Genomic DNA, 23,073 nt, shown 5'->3' with positions numbered 1-23,073 from the left:
TCAGCTAGCAGACAAGCCTCAACCTTTTACAAAAGTACTGAGAAAAGGAATAATATACAACTAGGATCAGTAGTGTGAACAACATCTTCAGCAAATAAAAGAGTACCTGTCTAATCCATTGATATTGATGCCACCTATTCAGGGTAAGCCACTAATCTTATATATATCAGCAACTGATTCATCAATGGGGGCACTTCTAGTGCAACAAGATGACAACAAAAGGAAAAGAGCTATTTATTACATTAGCAGGACATTGGTGTCTTATGAAATGAGCTACAGTATAATAGAAAAAGCATGCTTGGCATTAGTCTTTGCATCACAAAAACTGAGGCACTATATGCTAGCACATTCAGTCAAGTTGGTGGCCAAAATAAATCCACTCAAGTATCTTCTTAATAAAGAAAAACTCACCGGAAGATTGGTGAAATGGGTTATGATCCTTACAAAGTTTGACATTGAATATGTGGAACGCAAAGCCATAAAAGGATAGGTAATTGCTGATCAACTTGCTGAAGCTCCACTTGAGGATACTCAACCACTACACATTGAGTTCCTAGATGAATCAATAATGCATCTTACTCAACAACCCTGTAAGATGTTTGTTGATGGTTCCTTTACTCAAAATGGTTCAGGTGCTAGCATATTATTCATTACTCCTCAGAAGTATTCAATCCCAAAGTCTTATAAGATTATATTCCCTTGCACAAACAACATTGCAGAATATGAAGCTTTGGTGAATGAGATAAAACTAGCCATTGAATGGAAGGTTGCTGACTTACATATCTATGGAGATTCTCAGCTGGTCATCAATCAGATCAATGATACATATCAGACTCGCGATGAGAAATTGATGCCTTACAAGAGGATGGTGGATGATCTCAAGAAGTACTTTTCTTTTGTATCATTCCAACAGATTCCTAGATTAGTGAATAGAGCAACAGATGCTATGGCCACCTTTGCATCTATACCTGAGTTACAGGATTCCAATTTTTGCTTTGATTTCCTAGTGGAAGAGTTATATTACCCCACTTATAATTCTCCTGAGACCCAAATAGTCTGTTCTATTATTGGACATGACTCATCCCAATACAACCGCATCTAGTCCTATCTATGCGATCAAATTATCCCTGAAAAACCTTACTTGTAACGAGAAAAGAAACCTAACTCGAAATGCTTCTCAGTATGTTATCATAGCTAACAATTTATTTAGATGAAGTTTGGATGGTACATTGCTTAGATGTCTAGAAATTGAAGAATCTAAATGTGCATTATCGGAATTCCATGAAGGTATTTGTGGATCTCATTTGAATGGTTTTACTTTAGCTTAGAAACTTTTACAAGATGGCTACTATTGGCCAGATATGGAAAAAGATGCCATAAAATTTGCTAAGACTTGTGAGAAATGTCAGCTTCATGGAAATCTCATACATGCCTTGGCAAGGGATCTCATACCATTCATTACACACTGGCCTTTTCAGCAATGGGCCTTTGATCTCATTGGTCAGATATATTTGGCTTCATCCAATGGACATAAATTCATCATAATTGCCACTGAGTATTTCACCAAGTGGGTAGAGGTGGTTTCGCTTATCAAAGCAACTGGTAAACAAGTCACCTTACTCATCCAAAACTATATAATTTGCAGGTATGGGATACCTTCATCCATCGTGACTGATAATGGAGGATAGTTTAAGAATAAAGATCTGGATGAGCTTTGTGAGAAATTCAAAATAAAGCAACACTGGTCATCAGTATATTACCCTCAAGGTAATGGACAAGTTGAGGCATCTAACAGAAACCTACTGACTATCTTGCATAGAACAGTGAACAAATCCGGGAAGGATTGGCATCTGCAGCTCAATCCTACACTATGGGCTTACAGAACTAGTATCAAAACACCTACTGGGGCTACACCTTTTTCTTTGGTGTATGGGTCCGAAGGAGTATTACCTATTGAAGTAGAAATACCATCTCTAAGAGTTTCATTGCAAGGTCTTGTTACTGATGAAGATCATAGAATATCTAGATTGCAAGAACTCAAATTGTTGGATGAGTGTCAGCAAGTAGCGTTTGATCATCTCAGAGTGTATTAGAAGAGAATGTCTAGAGGATATAACAAGAAAGTTCGACAAAGAGAATTTCAAGTTGGTGACCTAGTCTTGAGAGAGAATCCAAAAAATCAATAGTTTTGCGATAATAAAGGGAAGTTTGAACCCAATTGGTTGGGTCCCTATATTGTTACTGCAGTATTTGGCTCTGGTGCCTATCAACTCTCAAACTCAAAAAGAGAACAACTCTGTGAACCGATTAACACTATCCACTTGAAGAAATTCTTCACTTAGCATTCTCTGCTCTAGCAAACTTGTATAGTTGGAAAAGGTCCTGAAAAAAAATAAAAAATAAAAAATTTCCCTGGTGAAAACCTGGTAAATAGGCACCTTGGTAAAAAAAAATAAAAAATGAATCTCTGCCAAGCAGGTGAAAACCTGGCAAATAGGCGCCTCTTGTACTCAAGCGCTCCATCTATCAACGCAATGTTGGCATTTCCCGCTTTCATGCATCGTTTGCTTTCATTTGTACATATTTTCAGTCACTTTCATGACATCCTAGTTCATTGGAACCCTCATGACTAGAAACTGATCAACGTCCTAGTCTTAGGTTACTCGACAGAGAATATTACATATCCTAAACAAGGTCAACCAAGTCATTTTTTCTATCAGTGAAACCTGGTCATCCACTCCGAGTTAGTCACCTGTCTCCTAACTACCAAAGAGTTTATCACTAAGTTCACAAGCAAAAGAACATAACAGAAAATAATCACTAAACAGTTTGAGCTATGAATGAAAATTTTCTTTGTATGCTGTCTTTTATATTGATTTTTGATTAGTGTCCCTCTGAGTAACTCGAGGAAGTCTATTATGACTAAGAGGAGTAAGGATTGGGGGCATAATATTTTCTTTGTTTTCTGCTTGTAGGAATGATCCCGATGATCTGGAAACATATAAATTAGCTGGGTGTCTGTGATAAGAGCCTTCACATCAAGGTGAAATCGCCTCACATACCTTGACCCTGCTTATTTGTATGCTACAGGGAGGTCCATATAATTTCTTTGTTCATTTTGAGGGAATTTCTTTATGATGCAATTCAGGTCCCTACGAAATCTATCCAAGGATATGAACGAAAAAAGGGTCATTGCGGACAAGATAATTAATATTGCACATTGAAAAAGAAAGGAACTCTAACCTTCCTGTTGTGTTCGTTATGCTCACTGATGAATCTTAAGTATTTTAAATCTAGTGACTAGGTTTAGGTTGCATTTTGCACATCATTTTGCATATCATTTTGCATTTTTGTGAATCTAGAGTGATTCCGGTATGGTAATAATCTCTTTATCTTCTGAAGGAGAGCTGAAAGCATCATCATTTCTTACGCTAAGTGGTCTTTTTATCATCATTTCTTTGATTGAGTACTTGTGTTTTGAGATGTTTTAGCTGCATACATAACATTTCATATAGCTTCATACATTTTATTGTTACTCATTTGCATTATCATTTATTTGCATATAAAAGAAACAAAAACATACATTCATAATCATTTGCATTACATACATTGATATGGAAAAGAAATGTATACATATAGAATAAAACATATAAGAGACATCTCATAAATGAATCAACACAAGTACGATGAAGTCAAATCGGATCTCGTGTATATATATATATAATGTCAAGTATAAGAGTACAAAATGATGTCCAATGACATATACAAACTCCCATCAGAGTAAGAATCGTATAAGCTACAAAAAATGGGGGTGTCTACAAAAAAAATATATCCGAGCTACAAAAAAAGAATCATCTAGCTGGCACCCTCTCCCTCATTGCCTGGTGGAGGAGGAGGAGCCTGATGTCTGGGATCCTGGCACAGTGCCCGAGCTCCTCCGATCGTGCCATATACTGCAAATAGGGTTGCACTTGCTGTGCAACAGGAACTGCGACACTATATGCCGCCACATAATATGCTTCCCTACTGCTCTGGAGAAGGACCTCCTATCGTAGAGACTCTATCTCTTCTCTCGAATCTGTTCTCAATGCTATGATCTGGTGATCACGCTTGGCCCTCACCTTAGCCAGCTATCGGTCTCACTCTGCTAGCTGAGTCTGCACCACTATCAACTGTGACTGTAGCTCTACAAGACGTGCCCTCATCGATCATCCAGTATTTGTCCCCTGCTCTCTCGTAGGCCCCCCATCTCCACCCCCATCTCCACCTCCACCACCACCTCCACCCTACTCCTCTCTCCACTGTCGAACCTATCTAGGAGTTGATCGCTCCTCCTCAGTCCTGCCCATTCTAACTCCAACTCACCCAAGAGATCCACCCTCATCCCTCTGCTGTACACCCTCAACTGGCACCCTGCTACTGCTAGCACCTGGATCACCACTACCTCATCGCAGAGCCTCATCTCTATGTGCCTGACCCTGCCTCTGGCCCTGTCTTTGGCCCTGTTCCTATGCTAGTGCAGGGGCATCCTCCTCAACATCCTCAATATGCGGAGCCTGCTCACCCGGGTCTGTAAAACATGGGAACGGATGCTGCTGAAAATAATCTTTATACTGGGGCAATACCCCCACATCTACTACATCATCCAAGTAATCCCATCTCAGGTGGTGTAACCCTGTCAACTCCTACATCACCAACATGTATGATAACCATGGAGACCATCCCTATCTCTCCTCATCTGCATATCGAGCATACATTGTATACTCCTGCTAGATCCTCTGAGGTTGGCCATACTGCCTCATCACTCGTGAAATGACAAATCACTCCACAACAGTCTGTGATCTCCCGATCAGTGGGTGTGTCACAAAAAGGTCCCTGCGAACCCTCCACCAGTCATCCCATAGCTCCAATCCTCTATATGGTCTCCATACGACAGCTATTAGGTCATCAAGCTACCATCTCTAGAAGTCTGTCTTACCCAGATGGGGCTGTGTGATATATCTAGCATACCTATAAATGATCAACTGCCCAAACTCTCTATTGTCATCTACTATCGGTCGACAAATGGGAAGGTGCTCCCAAGCCCACACCTGCAAAATGTATACACCCGCGGCCATGCTCCACCCATCTTTGTAAATGATCTCATGCATCTCCCGATACATGTGGGCCAGTAAACAAGAACCCCAACCAAGTCTCTGAGGGGTCTCTATCAACCTCTCTAGCATCCAGCTCCATCCGCTCTGGAAACCCTACTGCCCTCTATCCAGCATCAAAAAGCAACCGATGAACCCTGCTAGAACACATGCTAGGGGATACTCCTCACTGTACCTGCTCATCAATATGTCCCAACTCATGGAACAAGTCAAAATGTCTGGATCCCTGAATATGTTCCTAAGTGCCTATAATCCCAGTAATAATGCGGTATCATAATCCACCTTATCCCCAGGAAAAGGGATACAAAGAATCTTTTACACATCCTCGGGAGTGATAGTCAACTCCCTAACTGGCAAATGAAATGTATTATGCTCCGAATGAAACCGCTCTACTAATGTCATGAGCCTCCCATGATTCACACAGATATCAGGTCACAATAAATGAGTCAAGCCACACAAATCAACATGAGCCTACTCAACCTCAGATAAATGACACGCTAATGCCATCATGGGAGGATAAACACATCTAAACAGCACAAGAGGTAATCGAACCTGCAAAAAAAAAACCAACAACGAGCATCAGAAAACATTCCAAATGAGCCTACAAGAGAATTTAAACATCACGCAAATCCAAATAAGTCAAATGCAAAACCAAAATTTCATGTTTACCCTTTCAAAAATGATCACTGCCTTTCGAATGACAAAACATAGTTAAAGCAGCATCTTGTATGAGTCAGGAATGGCTTTCATACGAGAAAACAGCCTCAAACGACAATTTAATAGACTTCGCACGACAAAATGGTCTTCTAACCAACCTATCGTATGACACAAGGGTGGGCTACGTACAACAATTCTAATGGCTTCACACGACAAAAGACTTTTTACTAGTTTCTCGTACGAGACAGGATCCTATCTTGCATGATAAAACATGATGCTCGACCCCAAACATGCGAAAAACGTGAAAAATGAACACAAAATTTCAAAATTGAAAACATAAATAGGCTTAAGATCGATCACTTACTGCTGGCTTGTAGTTTTGGGGTCGATTGTGACGTCTTTGGTGTTCAAATCGATTCTGATGAGTAGGGACCACCATTTTCTTCGCAGAAGGTTTTTTTGAATTTTCAAACTTGGAGGGTTAAAATGATTTGAAAATGACACTTTCATCCCATATATAGCCTAAAACCTAATTTTTCAACTTGCTCCGATGGTCATGAAAATTGTAACCTTAGCTAATTTACCTATTCTGATTCCATTTTCAGGATCGAAATCAAAATTCGAGATCATTTTGCTAGCCAATTTCACAATTTCGACCACTTAGTGCTTTTTTTTTCATCAAATGCTCATTCTTTCTTCAAATTGCACTCAAATTTCAACGTTGAATCTTAATTCAATTTCATTCTACACATCAATATTTCAATCAACTCTACACTCAATTTCTCATCAATCATTGCTGAAATTTTCAAAAATTCCTCAGAATCAATTTGTGCTCAAATAACTTATTTTCGCCACACAATTGCCTATAATCAATCCCTCGCTATCTTTCGATTTTGCTCCTGAGGGGGCATACTCACGACCTTATGACTTCACATCTCACAAGTCGAGAATTTTTTTCAAATATTCATCAAAAGTTGAGCAAAATCTTTTCAATTAAAGAAAATCAATCCTTATTGCTAAGGGGCATCTCATATTTATCGTTTCACATCAAGTTGAGATCTCTCGATCATCTGAATCAAATCAATCGCTAGGGGCATATCAATTTCATCGCTTCAAATCAAGCTGATATTTATCCTTCTCTTGAATTAATCTCTTAACATTAATCAGTTTCATCACTTTACATCAAGCTGATTATTCGTTTAAACTCAATCAAAAGTTTAAAGAGTATCTTTGATTACACTCAATCTAAGCAGGTGTTCAGTATTAGTTTCTTTATCAAGTTGGACAGTTTATCTTTGTTCATCGTGTCTTGATCAATCAAGTTCAAGATCGATTTTCATCATCACTCACTGCATCTAAGTTCAATCAAGTTCTAGATCAGTACGATCCACTTCTTGATCAATCAAGTTCAAGTTCGGTATCTTTGTTTTCTATCATTCCTCAGTTCAATCAAGTTCAGGATCGGTATCACTTTAATCAGATTTCATTCAGCTTTGTCGCTTTGAATCAAGCTAAACACCTCTATTTTCATCTAGTTCGTGATCAATCAAGTTCAGAACTGGCATCTCCTAGACATCACACATTCTTTGAACCAACGCACTACTCGCACATTAATTCAAAGAGGGGCAAATGCAATACCCTAAAAATGGTCATCTAAACCATGAGCCCCTAATCTCGACAACATCACCAAGGTCCTAACCAAAGGCAATTAAATCAATCTTGAGCACATTATTAATTCTTTAATCATCAAATATCACATGGAAAATCAACTACTCAATATTAATTAAATATTTATTTAATTAATCAAATCATTTCCAATAATCTCATTTTGATCAATTATCCCATTTTAATTTATTAAATATCATTGCGTATTTAATTAATTAATAAATTTGCCATTCAATCATGCAAAAAGGATTAATTTATTACAAAAGATGAATTAATTTATTACAAAGAGTTGAATTGAAAATAAAACAAAAAGAATTGAATTGAGAGAGAAATCAAACTTGAGATATTATTTCTTTTTCTAAATTTAGAACTTGAAATCAAAAAAGCAATTTAATTGAATTATTGAATTATTCTCTAAAATTGGAACTCAAAGCTTTTTAGAAAAAGAAGTTCAGTTGCATTGAAAAGACCTTTTTCTTGAATAAATTAAAGAATTATCTATTTTTATCAGATATGCATGGAATTAATTTATTATTATTTTCCAATACAACTTGGACTTCTAATTTGAATGCATTTCAATTAAACTATAATTGGAATCTATCTCAAGGTTAACTGAACATGATTTCTCAATTATTTCAATTAATCCAAAATCAAGCTTTTTCATCATCTCTCCTGTGATTCTTTATAAATTCAGTCTTCAGCTCTCATTCCAATTTACCCCAGAGATTTTTGAGAACACACTTGGAGATTATTATCACGCTAATTTCGCTCTGGAGTCATTGAAGATTATTGTGCTTTTTAGATTGTTTGCATTCATTTTACATCCATTATTGCTTGCATCCATTGTTGCTTGAATTGATTATTGCTTGAATTATTCATCCATCTTGCATCCATATAGCTTAATATCATATAGATTAAATCCTTCGTCTTGGTGTAGTCTAGTCACTGGTATTGCTTATAAAAATCTGAGAGCAATCTTATACTCGCATCTTTTAGAAGGCAATTGGTCACTTTGTTATGGTTTATTACTTATTGATTATTGATTACTAACCATGCATATAATGACTTAATTGAAGTGTTGTGCTTGCAGCTACAGGTTCACTTTTCCACACACACAATAAGAAATTTCTTGTGGAAATGGAGAAGCCTTTGGATTCAAGGGCATAAGACATGCTGTCTTCCACATCATTGCTGCTAGAGGGTGATATAAGAAGTTTGATTAAAATAAGAAAATTAGCTACTACTACCAAATTTTTGGCAAAAGAGAACATTTCAAAAGTGAAACTCTTCCTACAACATACAATAGATATTTATGAAAAGATCCTCAAAACGGAGAAAGAAATCAGAGATTGTTTAGCAAATTGAGAAGTGAGGATCATAAACTTCACTAAGCAGTGTAAAAATTTAAATAAAATATTGGCCTTGGGCGAGGAAGTGATTAAAAATGAAGATTTGCTGGGAGGAGATGATTTTGGTAGTTTACAATCTTATATCTTTATAATAGAATTTAAGATAGAAGTTCTTGAGCAGTGCAAATCAAAGATATTGGAGGTACATGCTCCTCTTTTGAAATCAATTAGTAAATATGAGAATTTTCTGAAGAAGTTGTTAGTGGCATATGATCATGATATTTTAAAATATGGTCACCTGAAGGAAGTTATAGTGCTAGATCAATGGGATCAGTATGCAACTCATCATTTTGCTCCTACAGTGGATTTTAATACAGAGTTAATGGATAGATACTTATTTTTGACCTCTCAGTGTATACATGTGGAGGGAGTAATTGATAAGTTGGTTAACAGATGGGAGTAGGCAAAGAAAATTTTGAAGAAGTCTGAGTTTCAGATTTTGTACATTGTTGATCCACCTGAAGATATAGTTGCATGCTTTATCAGTAACTATAAGAACTATAAAAGGAGTAAAGGATGAATGTATAATTACCACACATGCAATTTTGATAGCTTTTTGAAGATATTTTTGGTTGACACCAAGGCTGGTAGTTTTATTGTTGTACAACATCAACTTCAGCTTTTGGGCAAATTTTGCATGGCTGTAATGGCCAATTTCAGAAACGCATGTTTCGTAGTGATAGTTAGTTAGTAGTTTCACTAGAGTTCAAGGAAGAGATTTGTATGTCAGCTACAACTCCTTGTTTTTGTAGCACTTAGTTTAGATAGCTTTATTTCCTAAAGTTTAGGACATGAAACTGTATAAATTAGAAATTTTGATTCATTGTAAGGGTCCACAAATTGATGATTTGAGGTCCAATTAGAGATTTCATTAGATATTTTATGCAGATTTTTATGAGTTTAGAAGAATTTTTTTGATACTCTTTGAAGTTTAATACAAATAGAAGCTTGTGGATTCCCTGATCTACTTGTGTATTATATATGGTTATGTTCTTCACAATCTGGTAACTTCTATTATTTGAATCAACAACTAGTTCTTTTTGGATGCTTTGTTATTTTATGAGCCACATTGCACATGTAAATAATTGATAGGGCGATTATTGGTTGGGTAATATTGATTTCCATTGGTGTGTGAAGTTGATTGACTTTATATACTTTCTGGATCTCATTATCTAAAGGATTATTTAGTAATATTGATAATATTGGGATTATAAAATTCTAACTGTATGGATCATTCAGTTCGTTATTCTATTGATTTCATTGTTATTTCCTTGTTCCCCTAATCTATCTGTTGCTATTTATTTTTGAGAGAATCTAAATCAAGAAACACACAAAAAAAGGTAGGTAATTCAAAGTTGTTTTAACCAGTAGGCCCCTTGACAGGTATAATCGCATCGACCACGAAGCGACCCAACACCGTCGTGACCCAGCTATAGAGACCTTGGAGTAATTAGTCTTTTGAGATTGATTGATTTTTAGGAGAGGTGGTGAGTGTTCACATAAACTATCTCACTGTTGGTGAGTGTGTCAAAACACCCATCAACAAGACCCCAATCTGTCCTATCCTTGTGTGTATGGGAATACAAGGTAGAACCCTAAGGCATCCCCTAAGTTTGGCCAAATTGCCTCCACACACCAATGAGGATGAATCTCATAATGATATAGGGTGTCCAACCAATCATATACCGGCTCTGCAACAAAATAGGTACCTCTGTCATGTCCTCATGCCATCACATTCAACATAGTGCCTCCATTTAACATGATCTAAATCATCAAGTGCTCATCTCCAGTACTCTAGTTTCCCAAGAATCAGTTGGGAAATTTCACTGCTATATGAATAAAGATAAGGTTGTCCAAGTGCTCGTACTCTATTTGCAATCAATCCAGTCACAACTATGTTCTCCCAAGCCTATATTTGTAATAAAGTCACCCAACTAATAAACTAACAACTCTATCATAGACCACCTGGTGCAAATCATGATACAAGTGGGCTAACATGCAGATCCCCCATGCATACCAGGTGCCCTGTCTAACCATCCACTCTATAATCCTATACTCAGGCATGAATAGAATGTGTGATAAACCACAAGAGTCAATGATAGCCCTATCAACATCTATGAGGTCTCCTATCATAGAAGACATCTTCGAGTATCGCTCCTGAGATATCAATACACCAAGATCCTCCTGCAACATGGTATCAACAAAATGTCAAGTTCTTTATCCAATCAATTATCTATCCTATCTGCTCACTTGATATTTTCATCAATCTCTTTGAGCAGTGTGTCAGTGATGCTCATTCATCACGAGGTCACACATCTATCCTATCAATGACACCCATTAATCACGAGGTCACACAATCATCAAAATTGCTCTATCAAGTGATTCTGATTTATCATGAAGATACACAATCAATTAAGCTCATCAAATCATCACAATTTTGAGTTTATATCATTGATCCTCATCAATCATGAGGTCAATTAAACTATAAATTATCTAATCAAGTGAAAAAATCAAAGTCATCAAGAAACTAACATTTTAATAAATCAAAGTTGCAAAAATAAAAAAAATCACATTGTGTCTCAAGTGCGCTATGCACTATAACAAAATTCAAATGCGCTACAAAAAATTGCATATGCACCACCAAATTCATCAAATTTGCTAAAATATATCAAATGCACTAAATCATGCCTAGTCTAACAGATAGAAACCCTAAGTTGGATGCGCTAAAACAAAAATCAAATGTGCCATGAGAAAAAAACAAAAGCACTACAAGAAAAATCAAATTCTCTAAAAGAAATTGTATGCACTAAAAAAATGGAAAAAGGGCAAAAACACAAAAGCTACAAGAAAAACAAAAAAAATTGAAAATTTTCAAACAAGAGCGGTTAGGAATCGACTTACCGAAGGTCCATACTTTGCTCGCTGAATCAACACATCTTTTCTAATCTATGAGAGTGGTAAGGTGGCACCATTTTCTTCAAGCTTTCCTTCTCTCCCGAATGCTCTATTCACCAAATGAAAAATGTTCAAATGAGATTGAAAAGGGACCCCATGGGTTTATATACCAACTGGTGATGTGGGCATGGTATGCCACATGGGTGGAAGTGTGGGGCATGTGTGTGTGATGTGCTTATAGATATTTTTCAAAAATCAAATAATTTTTATTGGGAGATCAATTTCGCAAAAATCCAAAAAAATAAAAAATAAAATTTTTTTTTCCTCAATTGATCTCTTGAGGGGGCATCCATCCATAATAAAAAGTCAGAATTTTTGTCCGAGGTAGCAAATCAAATTTTTCTTTGAAACAACATTGTTCCAATATCGTCTCAAAGAGGGGGAAAATGTATACACCTTTAAATTGGCTTGAGATAATTAATTAAATACATGTTATTTAATTAATAATTTCCCCTACCTACGAATAAATTCTTTAATTTATTTATATGGTTCATAACATTTATTCTTCTAATCCTAAGGTCATATCGACCTCATCAAACCAATTTCTTTTATTATGCCACATTAACATGTGTCTCACAAACTAAATATTCCTTAATATTTAATTAATCAATTATCCTCAACAAATCCAACAAACTAAATGGACACATGTCCTTTACAACAAAATTAAATATTCTAAAATATTTAATTAATCAAAATATCTTTAACCAACTAAGAGACACATGTCATTTTAAACCAATTAAGGACACTTGGCTTTCCTCTTTCATCTCCATCCTCCACCTTGCACTTGTTTCCTCTTGAGGGAGCAAGATCCACTTTTCTCTCCAACTTCCTCATTTCCAACCATTCAATTATTCAAATCGAATTTGAGTCATCCATCTCTACCACCTGAGACATGAGCCTTGGAAAATCTATAAATAGACTCTCATTTGCACAAATTATAATCTCATCCATTATTACAATCATCTTAGAAGCAGTTTTAGTCTTGTCCACTCTTAGAAGCATTTTAGAATAATCATTTTAGCAATATTATGATACTCATCTCAAGCATTTTAGAAGCATCTTTAGTCTCATTAAATTTCACAGTTATCATAAGCATTCTAGCATAAGAATTTATCATTTTCAATCATTAGGCACTTAGATCAATTAGAAGTATTTTAATATCATATAGATCAATTTGCACATTATCATAGCTTATTATCATATAGTGTAAGAGTGAATTTATTTCATTTAGAATTAGCCCTCATTCTCTAGGTTGTCATTCTGAAAGCCAAGTTCATCATAATCTCAGAGAAAGCATGGTTTAAAATAATCCTTGGAGATAGAGAACAATGGAACACAATTGAGGAGTTTTCTTATATTTTGTTTAATTGTTTGAATTCATTGAATTCCTTGATACAAAGTTCCATTGAATGTGTGTTTGTAATTAATTGACCATATTTTGCACACAGTACCAATGGTAGGTATGATAGGTGTAATTGAAGCTTGTGGTAGTGCCATTAATCAAGTTTTATTCCATGCTCAACAACTATTTTGAGGAGTTGTGATTCCTTCATTTTGGCATCTAGTTGTTTCATAAGTTCTTCCTTGTCGATAGCGGGGGTTGAGGCTTTTGGATCCGTAGGGGTATTGTTTCTTGATTCAGATCTTGTCCTTCTTACATACTCTTTGTTGGTCTACGACTAAGGATTCCCTATATCCTTCCCCTTATTCTTGTCTTTAGACACACTAGGGCAGATCTTAAGACTCAACCATTGCTTCCTTCTTTCGACCACCTTTTTGGTAACAATATCAATGTCAAGCTCTAACTATTCTAACCATTTGATTGGAGAGAGGGATACTTTGTCCACCATGGTCTCATCATAGGTTGGGTCTAGTATCAGCCCATTTCCCCTCATCTCATTAGGGATATTTGTTTCCACCTTGAATTTCTTAATTTGGGGAACTGTCAATCTGAAGAACCCCCTTTCCCTAGCTTCAAAGTTGTCCTGCATGTCTGCCCTGAAATCCTCCAGAGCTAGTAGATGGCCCAAATATGATACCAACATCATCACTTTGAGTTTACCAAATGGTTCATACCTTTCTTGAGCATAATCTAATTCCTTTAGGCTAAGATCTTGTAATTCATGAATATCTACTTTGGTTGTTTGTATATTTGGGCATGTGTAATACTCAAGAGTAATTGGAAAAGTAACCCCGATTCTATGCTTGAGGGTCAAAAGAGATTGATGCCTTGCATATTGAACAATGATGATGCAATTGCTACAGTATTGAGGAAGAAGGAGGGGTTTTCTTGTAAATCTGCTTGCTCAGATATAGGTGGAGCATTGGATCTAGAGGAACCATATTCCCCATTCTTGTATCATTTCCATGGCCTCAGGAGAGTTACAATATTCGATATCACCTGTTAATCTGCAAATGACCACATAGATGAAGGAATCATTGATCCTTTTGAAATGGAACTTTTCTTGCTGGATGGGCAATTGGGTTTAATACTCCCATTCTCTCTTCTACTCAAGTGCCTCCCCTAGTTGACCACTAGTGTTTAACCCAAGGTAGATGCCGCTCCTAGCCACCACCCAAATTATAAAAGAAGTCATGAAGAACTTCTTTGTTTGTAACACATTGCACATCTGTTCATGAATGTTGTTTGAAACAATCTCTGGCCAGTCAAAATACTCCTTTCTTTGTAGAATAGTGTAGATATAATAGAACATCCACAAATGGTATTGTTTTTAATCTTTCTTAAGGCTCGACTAAGCATAATAATTATGTCCTTAGGTTAAACTTTGAATTTTTCTCTCAAAATGTCATTGGTTGCCTTAAGCGTTGATTTTCTTGGTTCATCAAGCCATGCTTAATTTATGTGGAGCTTGTTATCTACAACATTCTTATTGAATATCTTGATAGCCTTTTACTTGGTGGTTTGGAGGACCTTCTCGTACTGGGGAATATCAAAGGTCATGGCAAGTATTTCAGGGGAGAGATCAACCACTACATTTCCTTTTTTATCTCATCACTTTTTGGTATCCTTATCATAGTGCTAAGCTACGATGAGGATTAATTATAGAGATTGCACTATTTGGGGAAAGATTGTGGCTTCCACTAGCCCAGACCTCTTAATTTTTCTATATGGTGCTTGGAGGTTCAGTTGGGCCACTTCCTACTTAATTACATCAAGTTCAATATGCCTTATCTCCATATTTGTAACCCATTGTATCTCATTCTTGAATTTAGAGACCAAGGTTTGACTTTGATATTGGTACGTTATGTTGACTAGGTTCTTCTCAAGCTTGACCTCACTTATGGTCTTCTTCCTGGGAGTACCTAATGTTTCCATAAGACTACTTCAATCTTCATAGGAGAATGTGCATAATCAGTGCCTTAGGAGATTCACTTAAATAACAATAGACTTTGGGATCCCGAAGTTATGGGGTTTTGTAGTCTTAAGAAACCCTTACACATAATTTTGGAATCCCGAGGTTTTGGGGTCTTGTTGTCACAAAAGTTACACCCTATGATGATCAGTCTTGATCAGCAACCTTGTGAAACATTGAATCAACCTCCCAAGTGTGGGACTTGAAGAAGTGAGGTTGAGTCTCTAGCGAAGGTCAACTTCCTATTAATCTTGAGTACAATAGAACCTAATCTAGTGCTTCTGAGAGGGAAAAGGGGGAAAAAGGGAATGCTTGAAAGATGGGAAAAGGTTTGCACCTAGATGGAATGTGATCTTCCTACCTATAATTGCACAAAACACAAGTAAAATGACCCAAAGTATGCACAAGATTCGATACCAATCAACTTCCTAAGAAAAGAGTGGAGGTTTGAAATCTGTAGGAGGGCAAGAGAAATTGATTCAGGCCACAGATATCATCCACAAAAGGATCAACACACACAACTATGCAAAGGAAAGCAATTGAAAAGAATTCATACAAAGAGGTAAGACTTTACATAGATTGTAAGAACTGAATGAAGGCAAACTAGGAAAAATTTATTCATATGAAGGAAAGACAATATTTACAAATGAATAAGAATAGATTTTTGCAAGAGAAAAGATAGAAGATCCCTGAAGGATTACTAAAATTTTGCCTTTATAGTTGAGGCAATACTCAAAATTGAACCACTAATTAAGAAACCCTAACCCTCACCCAGGGTTAGGTTACAAAAAACATCTCAAAGGGAGATCAGATCAGAGAATGATCAAATGGCATGTGAGTACAACCTTGGAAAGTGTCCATCTCTCAGATGAAAACAGAAAAACCCTGCAAAAAGGGGAAAACTTTGCAAACGATGTATCTGAGATAGTTTCTGTAAGAGCAAAAAGTCTTCATTCTGCATTGAATGAGCATGGCTACATCAAAATTGATCTGCAAGGGTCGCATCTAGAGTAATGGAATTGAGATTGGGTAGTTGGAGTGAAATCTGATTAGAAAATTGGGCCTCAATCACCAACCTTTGTGTTATACGTCCTCTACTCCTGCAAAGCATTCAAAAATCTATTTGCCCATGATTTTTAATATTGGTCATCAAATATGCAAGCACATGCGAAGATGGATGCATGTAATCATGTCAAAAAGGGGCCAAAAAACAAGTTATATCCCAATCGTTTGATCGGGCTTAATGAAAATCCAATGATCATCATTGCATCAACATAGGCCAAACCCCCAAAAATTACCACCAAGGAACTCATCACTTATCCAGATGGGAAGAGGGCCCTTACTGAGGCCTGGGCACCTACCATGAAAACCTCCATGTAGACCCGGGCCCACAAAAATATTGACACCACACAAAGAGCTAGGAGAGCTCGACACTTGGCTAGGCTAAGAACCTCACCCTACTGAGCCTCGAGAAAAATAAGTCGCCCAACCATGTAGGACACCACCAAGGAACTTGACACTCAAGAAGGTAAAAAGGCACACTTGGCCAAGCCTTGAACACCAATCACGATGACCATGTTAGCTACCACTCGGTAGAGCCCAGAGAACTTGATGCTTGGCTAGGCCAAGAATCTTGGCCCGTCGAGCCCCGAGTAGTGGCCACCTTAGTGTCAAACTATCCACTAGGGCACATCAAAAAGGGACTTTAGCGCTCAATGGGAGAGGGAAGCTCACCCTGCTGTGTCTCGAGTAGTTGACCACTGCCAGTATAAACCATAAGTCAGTAGAAATAGATGTAGAGACCAACCCGCCAATGATAAGGGATCCTAAGGCATCCCAAAATAATCAAAGAGACAAATGGGAGGACTTTGGAATTATGAGGTTATAGGGTTCTAGAGTCCTAGAAAAGGTATTTGGGATCTTACTTTCTCAAGGAATAGATTAGGAACAACCTTCAGGACCCCATGAACCTGGGGCTCCAAAATTGGGAGGGAAATGCTTAGTAAGGGGGACTTTGAGATCTAGAGAATCCGGGGTTCCTGAGTAGTGAGATGCAAAGATACAAAGAACTCTGTAATCCCAGGAACCTGGGGTTTCAGAATTAGGGACAAACCAAGGGTTTAGGATCTCAGAGACTCGAGATCCCGTAGCAAGGGGAGATCAAAGAACCCTAAGTGTTGATGGAAAATTGACTTATTAAAAACAAGGAAACCTTAGACTATGAAAAATGAAAACAAACATGCAAAATAAAAAATGAAAAGGAAACACAAAACACAAAATGAAGCAGGAAGGGGAGAACTCACCCGGATAGGGAAGAAGAAGGGGAACAAAGCACACTGCAGAGAGATCAAAATACTGGATCAAAAGTGGGAAATAAATTTTAGGGAATCATAATGTGCAGATGAGATCCAAATTTCCTTGGAGGGGTATTTATATCCCTAACCAAGCACAGAAAGAGAAACACGCTCCGGGGTTTCAGGATCATGAAATCCTAGGATTACTAAATGAGTGACCTTGGAACTCAAGAGTTTTGAAAATATAGAGGAAAACCAAAAGGGGAAGGCCCAAGATTCTAGGAACCTGGGATCCTAAGGTCTTCCAAAAAGAACAAAAAAGAGAGTGTTTGGGTTCTGGGAATCCTAAGACAAAGACAAGAGTGAACAACAAGACTTTGGGACTCTAGAAACTCAGAGTTCCAAAATCGAAGAAAGGGGATACTTCAGGATTCTAAAGTTTTGGATTCTCGAAGCATCCAAAAAGAAGCAATGAAGACTTTGGGGTTTCAAAAACATGAAACTCTAAAGCCAAACAAAATGAACAAATAGAAAGAGCACACTTCAGGATTCTAGGGATCCAAGGTTTTGGAGTGCACTCAAAGAGAAAATGAAAGGACTCCAAAGTTTTGGGAACCCGAAACTCCGAAGAGGGAAAATAAAGAAGAGGGAAAAGGGAAGGAAAACAACAAAAAACATGAAAGAAAAAGGGGGACCTACATTTCTAAGGATGAAATGGAGGGGGTGAGTGTGTAGAGCATAACAAATGGCGACTTTTTGGGAAAAATGACTCAAGGCATTAAAGAACTTTAGAATCTACTGGTAGTTATAACTTTTAGGACTATTGTAATTCAAGATGATGCATAAAAGATCAATAATAGTGAAGGAGGAAATGAAAATGGATCAATATTGTACCCAAGTAGCTTGTAATTGTGTCCTATGATTAATTTCCCACCTTGTCAACCCCAAAGGTAAACTGAGGAATTAAAATACAAGCTATGTGAGTGAAATCACCTTAGAATATTGTGCAAGGTTATCTTGGGCATAGCTTTGCTTCTAGCCAGACATCTATAGCCCTAACAAAGTTACTTATGGTCCTCATCAAATATCGCTCCACTGCCATTTAAGCATCTATATCCTTGGTGGAGATACTTGAAACACCCAAGTGAGTTGAGATATGCTTTTTGTAATTCTTTTCTACTCGGTGATAATCTTTATTCATGATTGCTCTTTTGGGTAAATCTTTTGATATTTCTTTATGCTTTTGTTGGGATCTTTTCTTGATAGTTTCTCAACTTCTCAGCAATTTAGCTTTAGACTGGGTTTGGAACCATGGTGGATAACGAGAGATTTCTAGATTTTGGATTTTTTACCTAAATATGAATTTCCCAGATACCTTTAAAGTTTCTAGGTGTACATTAAATATGTGAATGTCATAAGCTTCTCAAGAAAATCCATACTCTAGGAACACCTAAGCCTTCAACTACAATTGAACCATTATACCTTTCCCTATACAAATGTAGGCAAGAATTTAAAAATTGTGTAGGTAATGAAGTTATAAAAGGCTAGGAGCAAGTATCTAAAAGGGTTGCATCGTAATACGAAGAACACCCTCCCTATCCATTACAAGCCTAAGAAATGATTCCCTAACGATAGAAGAAAAATAAAAAATCACACAATAGAAGGAGAATAAAAGATGATGCGGGAAAGGAACCAAGAAATCAAATCAAAAGAAAAATAAACTAACTATTATTATACAAAGAGCTGGGCTTGACAAAGATCATCCAAAATAATGCTTGAGAAACTGACCATTCAAGGGTAACGGTACAAGTTTTCCACTCAAAGAACTTAGTATAAAAGTGTTTTCCCCAAGGATTTCAGCAATTTGATAGGGCCCTAGCCATAATATTTCAAATTTGTGATGCTTGCCTTTCTTCTCCCTACCCTTATCCCATAACAAGACTAGGTAGAATATTTTGAAGGCTTTTATCTTGGATCTCTTATCAAACCATCATTTGACCATAGCCTAGTGTTTGGAAAAATGCTTCAAGGTATTGGTTCTTTATTCATCTAATTTTAGAAGGTTAAGGAGGGGAACTTCAACCTAATCCCTGATCTCTAGATCTTTCATGAGTTGAAGCATGAGGATTTGAAGGTTAAAAGAGAAAATAGGTTCTTGACCATACACTAGGTAATAAGGGGACATCCCTAAGGCAACTTTGACATGGGTTCAGTCAACCCACAAAGCATATCTCAATTGATTGTGCCAGTCCCTAGGGTTCTTCTCTAATAATTTTTTAATAGCATCAAGAAGTTTCTTATTGGTGGACTTGGCTACCCCATTCCCTTGTGGGTAGTAATTTAAAGAAAATTTAAGATGCACCTTGTACTCATAAGACCATTGCATTAATTGTGCTGATGTAAAAGCAGGGTCGTTATCACATACCAGAGTGAATGGCATTCCAAACTTGGCGATGATGTTGTCTTGAAGGAACTTGATGATCATCTCGACAATGTAATTTTTATAAGCACATGCTTTTGCCCACCTAGCATAGTAGTCGGTAGTAGCGGGGATGAACTTATGTCTAGCAGATGAATTAGGGTTGATAACTCCCACAAAACCCAATGCCCATTAGGCGAATGGTCAAGCCTCATATACTGGTTGTAAGGGCATGACAAGATTTCTCTCTTTGGTAGTAGTTGTCTAATAGGCATGACAATATCAGACATGGTGATGCACATCTTTAAATATAGTAGGCTAGTAGTAACCAGCCTTAAGAATCTAATGATCTATTACATCAACAAACCCATGACCTATACCATACTTTCCATGAAACTCCTTGATTATCTATTAAGCTTGCTGCTGATCTAGACATCTAAGATAGTTGCCTTCATAATTTCTATGGTACAACACAAAGTATTTGATCATGTAATTAGCACTCTTGAGCCTCAATGCTCTCCTCTGGAGAGTGGTTAATCCTTTAGGACACCTATTGTTGAGGAGGATATAAATAAAATCAGTATACTAGGGGTATAGAGTGAAGGAGTTCACTGTATATTATTAGCACTGGGTATGGGGGTCATTTAATGCAAGTGCCTAAGACAACCCTTTCCCTTAGACTAATTTCATGGGTTGCATCTCAAGATCAAATTCTTGAAGGATGGCCATCCGGTTGCATCTCAAGATTAAATTATTGAAGGATGTCCATCCATTTTCCTTGACACTTGCCAAGCTCACTCTGCATCAGTAATTAATTTACTACCTAATTTGGCACTATGGCATACACTTTTCTTTGACTAATATAGTGCCTACATTTATTGACAACGCGTACCAAGGTGAATGCTTTCATTTTGAGTGTCGTGTATCTTTCTTTAGCATTCTTGAAAGGTGAGCTCATGAAAGCGATTGGCTTTTTGTCCCCATCTTTCATTTACATGAGCATGACAACACATGAGTGTGAAGAGGCAAAATAATAAATATAGAATGATAGAGTGTAATATAGACTAGTTAACATAAGAGGCTCTACAATTAACTGCTTTATCTAGTTGAACGTATCCTTGGATTCTAGAATCCATTCAATCTTTACATCTTTCTTCATCATGTCATTGAGGGGTTTGACAATTTCTACGAACCCAGTGATGAATTTTTGAACAAAATTAATCTTCTCAAAGAAAGATCTCATTTATTTTGTACTACCAAGCATCTAGAGTTTCAATAATGCTTCTAATTTGTTAGGGTCAATCAATATCTATTAGGATTCCCAAAGATATTGAGAGAGGGGGGGGGTGAATCAGTATCTAACCGGATAATAAATTTACTTAACTTAAAACATGAAAAGCATATTAAAATTGTGTACTGGTAAACAAGAAATAATGTAGTAAACAAGAATAACAACAACCACATGAGAAACACACCATAACATAGTATTTTAATGAGGAAACCCGATGTGGGAAAAACCTCAGTGGGATTTGTGACTCACAATATTCACTTACTGGGCAATAAGGGACTATTACTCTTACAATAGGAGCCTGCACATATAGGAAGGCCAAGTGCCTAGAGCTCACTACTCAATTACAAAAGAAGTCACACTAACTTACAAAAATGGATTATATTAATCCAATGTCTTGTACTGCTTTAGATTAGCATCTGCTATGCCAGATCTAGTACCAGTTTAAGCTCTGCTACATACATAAACCCTTAACCTATAATTCACATATTAGGTTTTCTTATCTCGCATCCTATCACACACATTTCCTATTACAAAATGATCTCATACATATATGAGTCATATTACAACTCGCTATGTCGGCTTACAATAATTTTACAATTAATTACAAAATACATTTCAAACAGAATTCCTGTCGGCCAGGGTGTCGGTATCCTTCCTTTCACTATCAGTGTTCAGTGTGCCAGTGTAGAGTTTGTCGTTACCGGTGTCAGTATCCTGTCTTGTCGGTATCATATGATTGCAAGGTTTCCATAAATTACAAAACCTTCAATCACCTATAATTTCTCATTGGAGTGTGCATTTGCCAACAATCTCCCCCTTTGGCATTGATGGCAACACTCATGAGAAAAATCAAAAGTGTTCAAAATGATATCCAAAAATAGTCTGTCAAAATTGTCTTACTGAAACTGTATGCTCCCCCTGAGCAAATGAAGTCCCTTCCTTCTAACCATTTTTCTCATCCCACTACTCCCCCTTTGAAATCAATGACAAAGGTTGTCATTTGCTGTCAGTGGAGTCTACCGGGATTCTTGTAACTGGTGGGTTACAATCTGAAAGATATCTATCAAAACTAAATTTATGCCATTGCTGAATGTTTTGCAGTCTTTTATTGCCTCCTGTGTTCTCTGCACTGTACCGGTGAGTATGTGCATTTTCTCTTCCAGTGCCTTCAGTCCAGGAACCAGAGCCTCGGATGTTTCTTTTCTCAAGGAAATAAGATACTCTAGTCTTGGACTAAGTCTACACTATAAGTCCTTTGCCTTATCCTTTATTCCCTGTTTGTCTTTCTCCAATTTCTTGATTTTCACTTCCTGCTCTGCAATTTTCTTTTCTAATTCCAAAAATGAATCTGATGTTCCAATCAAATTGTCAGCAATATTATTTAACTTCTCTTGAGTTTTGCCGATCTCCTTGTCAAGATCCTCTATTAAGACATTTATTTTGCAAGTATTTCTGTATAGTTTCTTGAAGTCACAGATTGTTTCTCCAAGTTCCGGTAAGAGGGTATCCATTTCTTCCTTGTTTTTCTTTACAATATCCTCAAATAATTTCTCTTTTTCTTTTATCATTCTCTTCTTAAATGTATCCTCATTTATTTGATCAACAATTACTAGGTTGTCGGTGATAAACTTAGATAATGTTTCTAGTTGACCTAAAGAATCTTTATTCTCAATACTTCACTTAGGTGCTATCAATTTAAGAATTGGTATAGTATCATCAATAGCCTTATAGGCTCATGCATTGCATTCTGTGATCTTCTTTATTGAATCTAATAAGACCTTTGTTACATTAGTAGGTCTGAATTCTATCATAGTTGTACAAGATGTTTGTCCAATAGTTTTTACAATAGCCATGCT

This window comes from Cryptomeria japonica, chromosome 9 (genome assembly GCF_030272615.1).
Source record: "Cryptomeria japonica chromosome 9, Sugi_1.0, whole genome shotgun sequence".
NCBI classification, from domain to species: domain Eukaryota; kingdom Viridiplantae; phylum Streptophyta; class Pinopsida; order Cupressales; family Cupressaceae; genus Cryptomeria; species Cryptomeria japonica.
The sequence above is the reverse complement of the archived record's forward strand: the minus strand, read 5'-3'. Positions refer to the sequence as shown.